Raw genomic sequence first — 10,667 nt, forward strand, 5'->3', positions numbered from 1 at the left:
CGGACATGACTGAGCGACAGAACTGAAGAAATGTTCAGAAACTCAGAATATCAATACTCTACAAATAAAGCAAGTCCTGTGTCCAGGGTTTCTCAAACACACTGCTGACATTTCAGATCACATCACTCTCCATTTGAGGGAGGGGTCCTGTGCAATGAATGCTGTTTCACAGCAGCCATGGCCTCTATCCAGTGGCACTCCAGCCCCACAACATCACCTCCCAGTCAAGAAAATGTCTCCAAATGTTCCCAGGTGTTCGCTGGGGGTAGGGTCTCCAGGTAAATATTGTGGGAGACACATTTACACTAAAAACATTATTCATTATTTATCTCAAATTAAGTATAGGTGAGTCTCCTTTATTTTTATTTGCTAAATCTGGCAGTCCTCCTGAGGCACAACAGCACCTTCATCTCCTCCATCTCCCACCCTATTTGAGAATCACTGCTCTAATCCACAAGGAGCAATGGAGAAAGAGTACAGTGATGGGAGGTGAGGAAAGTTATGATCAGATTTGCGTTTTGAACAAAACAGAATAAAATACTGCACTCGGCTCATGGCCAGAACTGCTGTCATCGAATTCGCATTGTACAGATGCTGCTGCTGCTGCTGCTGCTAAGTCACTTCAGTCGTGTCCAACTCTATGCAACCCCATGGACGGCAGCCCACCAGGCTTCCCCCATCCCTAGGATTCTCATGCAGAGACATGATTCAATGTGTGGCTCTGTTGTTGAGTAATCAACTGAAGACGGGAGCCCAGATCCTGCCATTCACATCCTTGGGGAGTGTGATACTGATTTACACTAACTATCAATTTTGTTTTCATTGTGTTTCTGGCACTGAGTTCCTAAAACCCTTGGATTTCTTAAGTGATCAGAGCAAAAAGGCAAAAAACAAAACAAAAAAGAAAGGTTTGTTGTGTTATGTGAATGAAGGAACTTTTGGATCACACCTAAGGAGGTAGGCTGGTTGCCAGGTGACTAACCACATGTTTAAAGGGTTAGAACTATCAGTACTACAAACCCTTACCCTCCTGGAGGGAAAAAGGGCTGGAGATGGAAACAATTGACCTGGTAAATGATTAAATCAATCATGCCTATGTAATGAAGACTTTGTTAAAAAAGAAAAGAAACCCAAAGAAGTGTGTTCAGAGGGTTCTGGATTGGAGAACAGATAGGAGAATCGGGATTGGTGATGCACTGAGAGGGCATGGCATCTCCTTACACTGGCGCCACACTGCACCCTGAGCATCTCTTACATAGGGCAGCTCCCAATTTTTATCTTTATATAATAGACCAATCACCAGCTGTTTCTGAGTTCTGTGAGCCACTCTAACAAATTAGTGGAACCAAAGAAGGGATTCAATGGACCCTCAAATATATAGCCGGTCCTTCCGGACTTGCAACTGGTGTCTGAAGTGGGGGATCCAGGGGGCAGATCCAAGGACTGAGCCATTCACACGTGGGATCTGAGGACTTCTCATAGTAGATTGGGTCAACACTGAGTGGAATTGTATGACCTCCACCTAGCTGTCAGTGCATTTCTTGGAGCTGAGACAACCCTTCCCAACACACACACATTGCAATTCATACTAGAATCATTTTAGGGACAATGTCTTAACTGTCAAAGATAGAGAAATAAAGGAAATGGATACTCTCAACTATCCAAATTTTTTCCTACAGAATCTAAATAATATTCATCTTTTCTTCATTATGTTTCCTTTGAGAGCTTGATTTGACTAGCCAATAACCATATGGCAGGAAAAATGAATGAGAAAAACTTTGCCTTGCTCCTCAGTCTTGCTCAGGATTTGCCTAGAAAGACAGGCAAACTTGTGTTCTGGGACCTGAGACTAGGAGTTCCCAACTCAGAAAGTCTAAATCAAAAGTCACCAGAATAAGAGGCATTATTTTAATACATCTTCCAGGGGTCAGTCAATTTGTAAAAAGAATTCAAAAAAACTTAAGAGTCACAAATGATGTAATTTATTCTCCTTTCCTTGTTGGAGAAAATGGAAGCATTTTTCCATCTCTGAGTTTCTGGACTTAGGAACTGGGTTCCACATCTCATAGACTCAAGTCTCAGCGGTAGAACAGGAGCAAGGCTGCCTCAGTGATCTCCCGGCTGGAGCTGTAACCCCGGTGAGTGCCGTATCCATCCCAGTCAAAGGCTGAGAAATCCCCACACTGTGAGGGATTGCCCTCTGGGAAGAATCCTCCTCCACCGATGCAGTGCTGGGGGGCAGAGAGAGAAGACACAGTGAGGGGTTGGCTGTGGACACCACGGAGATCTTAATCTTTAAATCCCCTGGAATCTTTGGTCCTCCTCCTACTTGGCCTTGACCATATCCTTGCCAGAAATCCTCCCTCCAGTGGACTCTGAAATCATGTTCTTTCCTGAATCCCTTTCTACCTTCCTTCATATTTATTCTCAGGCCTTTTAGCTCACCCTTTTTCCTCAACTGATTCTCCCAAATGCTATTCCCCACGGTTCTGGCCACACCACAGTCTCCTGATGATGGCTCATCCTTTCCCATGACTTCTGTTAGTATCAGCATAATCATACATTGTCAAGAGATTCCTAAATCTCGGAAGTCAGGTCCATATTGTCTGTGCTTGAAACCCCACAGCAACTGCAGCCGCATGTCTCCATCTACATATCGCTAGATCTGACAGTCCAGTTGAGCAAAACAAAGCTAATTCTCTCTCTTATTGGCCTTGAACACCCTGGCTCAGGTCCTCAGCATTTCACATCTGCAGCTTTACACCTGCCTCATTGCCTCCCTGCCCCTAATTTCCCTGCTCTTGGATCCGTGTCCTCCACCTGGCTATACATCATATTAGAAACATCAAAGCTGGTCAGGTCACTCCTCCATTCAAAATCCTCCTATGAGTCACATCTTCTACCACATGAAATCTACACCCTGGACAGAATGGAAAAAGGCCCTGCTTACCCTGCCTCCTTGGACTTTTCCAGCTTCAGCTCCTGCTTCTAACTAATGCACAAGATGCTCCAAAAGCAAACGGCCACTCAAGGGCCCTTCAACACCCCCCACGGTCTCTCAAACACCAGTGATTCTGAAAACACTAGTCACTCATGCTAGACAGCCATCTTTCTGCCCTTGTTACTTGCTGAACTCTACACACAGCTTTTGAGATTCAACGAAAATGTCACCAACTTGAAGAATCAGCTCTGTGCCATCATTAGAGGTAGAAGCTCCTACATTTTCTGCCCCAGGCCCCTTGTTTATGTTGCTGTCACAGGTGATACCACATTGCAATCCTGCACTTATATCCCCATCTCATTCAGTCTGATTGCCTTCAAATGACTGTCAACTTTGCATGTCTAATATCAAGCACTTTGTGGGTACCCTATCATGTATGTTTATGGAATCAGTGCTTGCAAGGGTACATGCAAATGAGCACGAATGAACACGAAAAGGCCCCATGGAAGCCAATGTCGGGGGTGACACATCCCACCCCACTCCCAGGGCCCACACCTGCATTATCCTCAGAATCATAACCTAAGGGCTCTTTCATGAGGACACAGTTGCCTCACGTTGACTGACAAATGGGCAAACATATTTGAGGGGGGAAATGAAGACGTCCTTCAGGGTCACATTTCTTAGACTGACAGGCATGAAAGGAAGAAGGCCTAAGTGAATGTTCTCCCCCCATACTTCTGACATCCTCTTCTTCTTTCCCCTCCAGTCACAAAATACCCATCAAAGATAGTCTCCAGCCTATGCACCTATGGTGCTCTCTTCTCCAAGACTGGAAAAATAACAAAAACAAAAAGCTTCTAGAATTTATTAAGAATATTTGAGAATGTCTTTATGACCTCAACAAACAGAAATACTTCTTAAACACAACATAAAAATGCTAATCATCTATGAGAATATACTTAAATTGAACTTCAATACAGTAAATTATGTCCAGTGGTCAAAAGGTATAAACTTTCAGTTCTTTTTTCCTGTTCATGCCACGCATGTTATGGGTCTCACTTCCCCAATTAGGGATCCAGTTGGGCCCCCTACAGCACGAAATTGATCTTCAAAGCATCAGGAATATAAATATGAAGATGCAGGCAGCGAATCAGCTCCACGGTAGACTCTTGTCTCCAGGGTGGCGGATTGGTTCCAGGGTGGCCAGCGGCAGTGGTGAAGCCTAGTGCCCCCTGCTCTGGGAGTCCTCCAGCATCAGCTCCAGCCTTCTCCGGACCCACTTCCCAACCACTTCAGCAGGGCCTTTGCCTCTACCCCCAGCCATGTACTGACCGACATTTGATAGCCCGTGAACGTTTAAACGTTCTGTGTGGACTAGCAGTAGCACAGCCAGGACACTGAGCATGTCATCCAGCTATGCTGAGCGGCTAAAGCGCATGTCCCTGCTAATTAGGGCCTGAGAAACGTAGTCCACTGGAGAAGGGAATGGCAAACCACTTCAGGATTCTTGCCTTGAGAACACCATGAGCAGTTTGAAAAGGCAAAAAGACATAACACTGAAAGATGAACCCCCCCGGTCGGTAGCTGACCAATATACTATTGAGAAAATGGAGAAATAGCTCCAGAAAGAACGAAGAGGCTGAGCCAAAGCGGAAATGACGCCCAGTTGTGGTTGTATCTGGTGGTGAAGGCAAAGCTCAATGCTGTAAAGAACAATACTGCATAGGAAGCTCAAATGTTAGGTCCGTGTGGTCAAACAGGAGATGACAAGAGTGAACATGGACATTTTAGGAATCAGTGAACTAACATGGACGGGAATAGGAGAATTTAATTTAGACGACCATTATATCTACTACTGTGGGTAAGAATCCCTTAGGAGAAATGGAGTAGACCTCAGAGTAAATGAAAGAGTCTGAAATGCAGTACTTAGGTGCAATCTCACAAATGACAGAATGATCTCATTTCGTTTCCAAGGCAAATCATTCAGCATCACGGCAATCCAAGTCTATCTCCCAACCAATAATGCCAAAGAAGCTGAAGTTGAATGATTCTATGAAGACCTACAAGACTTCCTAAAACTAAAACCAAAAAAAGATGTCTTTTTCATCATGGGGACTGGAATGCAAATGTAGGAAGTCAAGAGATATCTGCAATAATACGCAAGTTTGGCTTTGGAGTACAAAATGAAGCAGGGCAAAGGCTAACAGACTTTTCCCAAGGGAGCACACTCATCATAGAAAACACTCTCTTCCAACAACACAAGAGACAACTCTGCTCATGGACATCACCCCATGGTCAGTACCAAAATCAGATTGATTATATTCTTTGCAGCCAAAGGTGGAGAAGCTCTATATAGTCAGCAAAACAAGACCTGGAGCTGATCATGATCAGATCATGAGCTCCTTATTGCAAAATTCAGGCTCAAATTGAAGAAGTAGGGAAAACCACTAGGCCATTCAGGTTTGGCCTAAATCAAGTCCTTTATGATTATACAGCAGAAGTGACAAACAAATTCAAGGAATTGGATCTGATAGAGTGCCTGAAGAACTATGGATGGAGGTTCGTAACATTTACCAGATGTGGTGACCAAAACCATCCCAAAGAAAAAGAAAGGCAAACGCAACATGGTTGCTGAGGAGCCCTTACAAACAGCTGAGAAAAGAAGAGAAGCAAAAGGCAAAGGAGAAAAGGAAAGAAAGACCCATCTGAATGCAGAGTTCCAAAGAATAGCAAGGAGAGATAAGAAAGGCTTAAGGGCCTTAGGAAGCATCACCACAGGCAAAGTTGGAGGTGATGGAATTCCTGCTGACCTATTTCATATCCTAAAAGATGATGCTGTTAAAATGCTGCACTCATTATGCCAGCAAATTTGGAAAATTCAGCAGTGGCCACAGGACTGAAAAGGTGAGTTTTCATTCCAATCCCAAAGAAAGGCAGTGCCAAAGAATGGTCCAATTACCCTACAATTACATTCATTTCACATGCCAGCAAGATATGCTCCAAATCCTTCAAGTTAGGCTTCAGCAGTATGAGAACTGAGAACTTCCAGAGATGTACAAGCTGGGTTTAGAGAAGGCAGAGGAACCAGAGATCAAATTGCCAACATAAAGCTGGATCATAGAAAGCAAGGCAATTTCAAAAAAACAAAAATCTATGCTGCTTCATTGACTCTGCTAAAGCCTTTGACTGTGTGGATCTCAACAAACAGTGAAATATTCTTAATGAAATGGGAATATCAGACCACCTTACCTGCCTCCTGAGAATATCAGACCACCTTACCTGTCCTGCATGCAGGAAAAACAGCCACAGTTAGAACTGGACATGGAACGATGGACTGGTTCAAAATTGGGAAAGGAGTACATCAAGCCTGTATGTTGTCAGCCTGCTTATTTAAGTTATACCCAGGGTACATCATGCAAAATGCAAGCCTGGATAAAGCACAAGATGGAATCAATATGGCCGGAAGAAATGTCAACATCCTCAGATATACAGATGATACGACTTTAATGGCAGAAAGTGAAGAGGAACTAAAGAGCCTCTTGATGAAGGGGAGAGAGGAGAGTGAAAAAACTGGCTTAAAACTCAACATTCAGAAAATAAAGATCATGGCATCTGATCCTACCACTTGATGGCAAATAGGTGGGGAAAATGTAGAAACAGCATCAGATTTCATTTTCTTGGACTCCATAATCACTACAGACAGTGACTGCAGCCACAAAATTAAAAGACACTTGCTCCTTGGAAGAAAACCTATGACAAACCTAGACAGTGTGTTAAAAAGCAAAGGGTCACTTTGCCGACAAAGGTCCCTGTAGTCAAAGCTGTGGTTTTTCCAGTAGTCATTTATGGATGTGAGAGTTGAGCTATAAAGAAGGCTGCAAAGCAAAGTATTGATGCTTTTGAACTGTGATGCTGGAGAAGACTTTTGAGAGTCCCTTGGACAGTAAGGAGAGCAAAGCACTCAGTTCTAAAGGAAACCAACCCTAAATTTTCATTGAAAGGATTGGTGCTGAAGCTGAAGCGCCAATACTTTGTCCACCTAATGCAAAGACCTGACTCACTGGGAAAGACCCTATGCTGGTAAAGATTGAGGGCAAGAGGAGAAGGGGACGACAGAGGATGAGATGGCTGGATGGCATTACTGACTCAATGGACATGAACTTGAGCAAACTCTGAGAGAGAGTAAAGGACAAGGAAGCCTGGCATGCTGCAGTTCATGGGCTCACAAGGAGAGGGACATGACTTAGTAAATGAACAACAACAACAGCAGAATTCCAGAGTCCTCATCACTGGACCATCAGTGATGTTCCAAACCTTCACGTATAAAATAAGTCCTGGGGGTGTAATGTACAGCATAGTGCCACTAGTCTAATACTATATTATATACTGAAAAGTTACTAAGAAGGTAGATGGTAAACCTTCTCATCACAAGAAAAAAGAATTTGCAGCTGCGAGTAGTGCTGGGTGTCGGCTAGACTTGTCACAGTAATCATTTCATAATATATAAAAATATAGAATCACTATGCTATATACCAGAAGCTAATATAATGTTATAGATCCATTGAATCTCAATTAAAAAAATAATAGCTACAATTTAAAAAGTATGTCTTCAAAATACCAGAAAAGAGTAAAAATTCAAGCCCCGTAAAACACCCCAGACAGGTACACACACACACACACAAACATACACACACACACACTCGCCCGCACAAGCCAGGGATCATCCACAGACTCACGTGCTCAGTGTTGCAGCCAGTGACTCTCACCCCAGCACACAGGGCATTCGCTGCTCTCTCGTTATTAAACACCCTGAACTGGACAAATCCTGCAACAAATTCTCCTGGAAAAGAAGAGGCAGAGAAAAGGCCAAGGACTCAAAGGACGAAATGGAAATATCTTCCCTTTGACCAGCCCCCCAATTCCCTAAATCAACAGGTCAGGTCACAGCCAACCTGTGGGCATAGAGCCCAGCACTTTTTGACAGTGGCGGCTGCATCCTGGCCTTGAAAAGGGAAAGAAGAGACCCTCCCTCCATCTGGGGCAAGAAGACCAAGGCTTGGGCTCACAAAAGTCACTTGTCTGTCTAAGGCTCATAGGAGAAATGAGAGTCCCCTGACAGATCAGCAAGAAGACCTCCAGAGGTTCAGCAGGAATAAGCAATGATCAGAAGTGGCCATCGGTCTCTGCTGGCACACTTCTCATCCAATTACTGTGACTTTAAAGTAAAATGACTCTTATTTTCCCACCAAAGACAAGTTCTGTGGCTTGATCATGCTTAAAAAGTCTTCTTACAATAACAGCTATCCATCATAACAAAAACAAATTTTTCTCATTACTTTGCAAGTTTGTTCTCACCTGTGCACATTAATTAGCTTTTAACTTTGTAAGAATCTTACAGTGACTGACGAAAACTCAAACCAGGGCTCTGTGACATCCTAGAGGGGTAGAATGGGGTGGGAGGTTCAAGAGGGAGGGGACTGATGTATACCTATGGTTGATTCATGTTGATGTATGGCAGAAACCAACACAATATGGTGTTGGTTTAAAATAAATAAACTAAGGGGAAATTAAAAATAAGTCAACTATGGGGAAATAAAGAATCAAACCGGGTTATTAGTTAAGAGGCCAGAGCTTATAGTTTTTTCATGATGGCTACATAACAAAAATCCATGTCACATTCCTAGAACAAAGCTTGGCATATTTTACTTGTTTAATAAATGCTGAAGATCATAAGGGTTACAGGAGATCAGCCCTGGGATTTCTCTGGAAGGAATGATGCTAAAGCTGAAACTCCAGTACTTTGGCCACTTCATGCGAAGAGTTGACTCATTGGAAAAGACTCTGATGCTGGGAGGGATTGGGGGCAGGAGGAGAAAGGGAAGACAGAGGATGAGATGGCTGGATGGCATCACTGACTCAATGGACATGAGTTTGAGTGAACTCCGGGAGACGGTGATGGACAGGGAGGCCTCGCGTGCTGCGATTCATGGGGTCGCAAAGAGTCGGACACAATTGAACGACTGAACTGAGCTGAGGGATCATTAACTTTTCACATTTACACTTTCCCGGAGACTGCAGAGAAGGGTTGACGTCTGGGCTTTGGAAGCAGATACTCACCCTGACAATATGGTGAGTAATAAGATGCAGTTTTCTCAGCATCACCAAAGTCATAGTCAACAGGAATGGCTGGGCCATTGTCAGTCAAGCACTTCCCTGCTCCGTATTTCACTGGGTATTTCTGCAGGGACCCAAAATACAGTTTGTGGAAGACAATAGAGATACTGCCATTCTGGGCAGTAGAGGCTTTAATACCCTCATGTGGCATTATTCAGGAATCAGTACGAATAATACTGGTGTATTTCCCCCCCTGCCACCCATAGTTAGGACACTAACCAGCCTCAAGACCCCCTGTCCTTTTCACTCTCTACCCGCCCCCAATCCTCTCCCCTAGGCTTCTTCCCCTGTCTGGCTCACAGTTCCTCTGGAAGAGGCAGCACACTATTTCATAGTGACCCAGAGGTAGACAAGCAGAGGCCCTTAGTGATATGGACAGAGCAGACTTACTCCCCATCCCAAACACTTGACTCTCTGCCTCAACAAAGGTAGGGTCCCCAACCCCCAGCCAGCAGCCCCATGTACCTGGTAGAGTCCAAACAGATTATGCCCCAGACTCTGGAAGAAGCCCGTGTTGGTGTGGTACCTCAGCAGGGAGCTGTTTCCTCCAGTGCTGCAGAGGGACTTGTTTGGGCACGTGCCAGATGCCGCAGGTCCCGAGCTTGAATGTCGTAGTAGCCAGGGTTCTGCAGAGGGACACACACTCAGCCTGACCAGCCCAGGAGGTGCTACCAGCCAAAGACACACACACACAGTCCTCAGCAGAGCTGAGAGCTCAGGTCTGCAGGAACAGGTGCCCATCAGTGCCCAGACCCCACTTCCCTCCAGCAGACAATGAGACCCCACCACACAAACAGCCTTGGTGGGAAATTTGTCATTCAAGACATGGACTTCTGTCTGTCATCTCCTCCAGCCCCACTTCCAGCTCCCCGTCTCCCACCCTCCCTTCCACATGCTCTGCTCCAGCCACACACAGCTCCCACCCTTTCCCACCTGGGTGCTCAGTACCTTGTAGTCATCACTGGTGGCAGCCTCTGCAGACCCAAATGTGTTGTAATTGGCCCAGTTGCCGTCCCCTCTGGGTAGTCAGCCCTGTTGCCCTGCTGACTGGACCAGCGATCGCCCACCGTGCATTTCCCATGCATATTGTTCTCATGGACGCTGGCACCAGGGTCCAGCCACCACCCCCAGAGGTCATGTCACAGAAGGTCTGGTAGACGACACCATTCTCAGTGCGGAGTTGATACAGGCCATCTGCAGAGGAACCAGCCAGAGACCCCTGTCTGAGAGCACAGGGTCCATCTCAGACTCACAACCACAAAGACTCTGGGAAGTCAGAAATGTATCCTAAGGCTCCCACACACATCCGCTTGTTGAGGACAGTTCTCTGTGGACACTGACTGCCTTTGTTCCATGCTACCTTTTCAAAAAGACTTTGGTGAGCAAACATCCTAGGAGACAGAGATCTATCTCCCTCGGACAGAGAGCCTTCTGGCCAGAAGAGGACAGAAATCACACCTGACCACATCTCAAGTCTACATCAGGATGTGGCCTCTGCAACTCAGAGAGGTAAGGGCAGGCATGTTGCTGCCCCATTATATGAGATTCAACA

The 10,667-nt window shown here is 45.2% G+C and overlaps 1 pseudogene across 1 annotated transcript in view; it reads right to left on the minus strand.

Moving 5' to 3' along the window:
- Window positions 1,895-10,667, minus strand: part of LOC108635632 — a 10,327-nt pseudogene continuing 1,554 nt past the window's right edge. Inside the window, exons 2-6 of the transcript XR_001917894.1 lie at window positions 10,064-10,334; window positions 9,581-9,741; window positions 9,059-9,179; window positions 7,678-7,781; window positions 1,895-2,231 (exon numbers count right to left, since the gene is read on the minus strand). The product of XR_001917894.1 is annotated as an intelectin-1-like (transcript). The remainder of the gene's footprint in view (window positions 2,232-7,677; window positions 7,782-9,058; window positions 9,180-9,580; window positions 9,742-10,063; window positions 10,335-10,667) is intronic.

The sequence above is a fragment of the Capra hircus genome, chromosome 3, assembly GCF_001704415.2.
Source record: "Capra hircus breed San Clemente chromosome 3, ASM170441v1, whole genome shotgun sequence".
NCBI lineage: Eukaryota > Metazoa > Chordata > Mammalia > Artiodactyla > Bovidae > Capra > Capra hircus.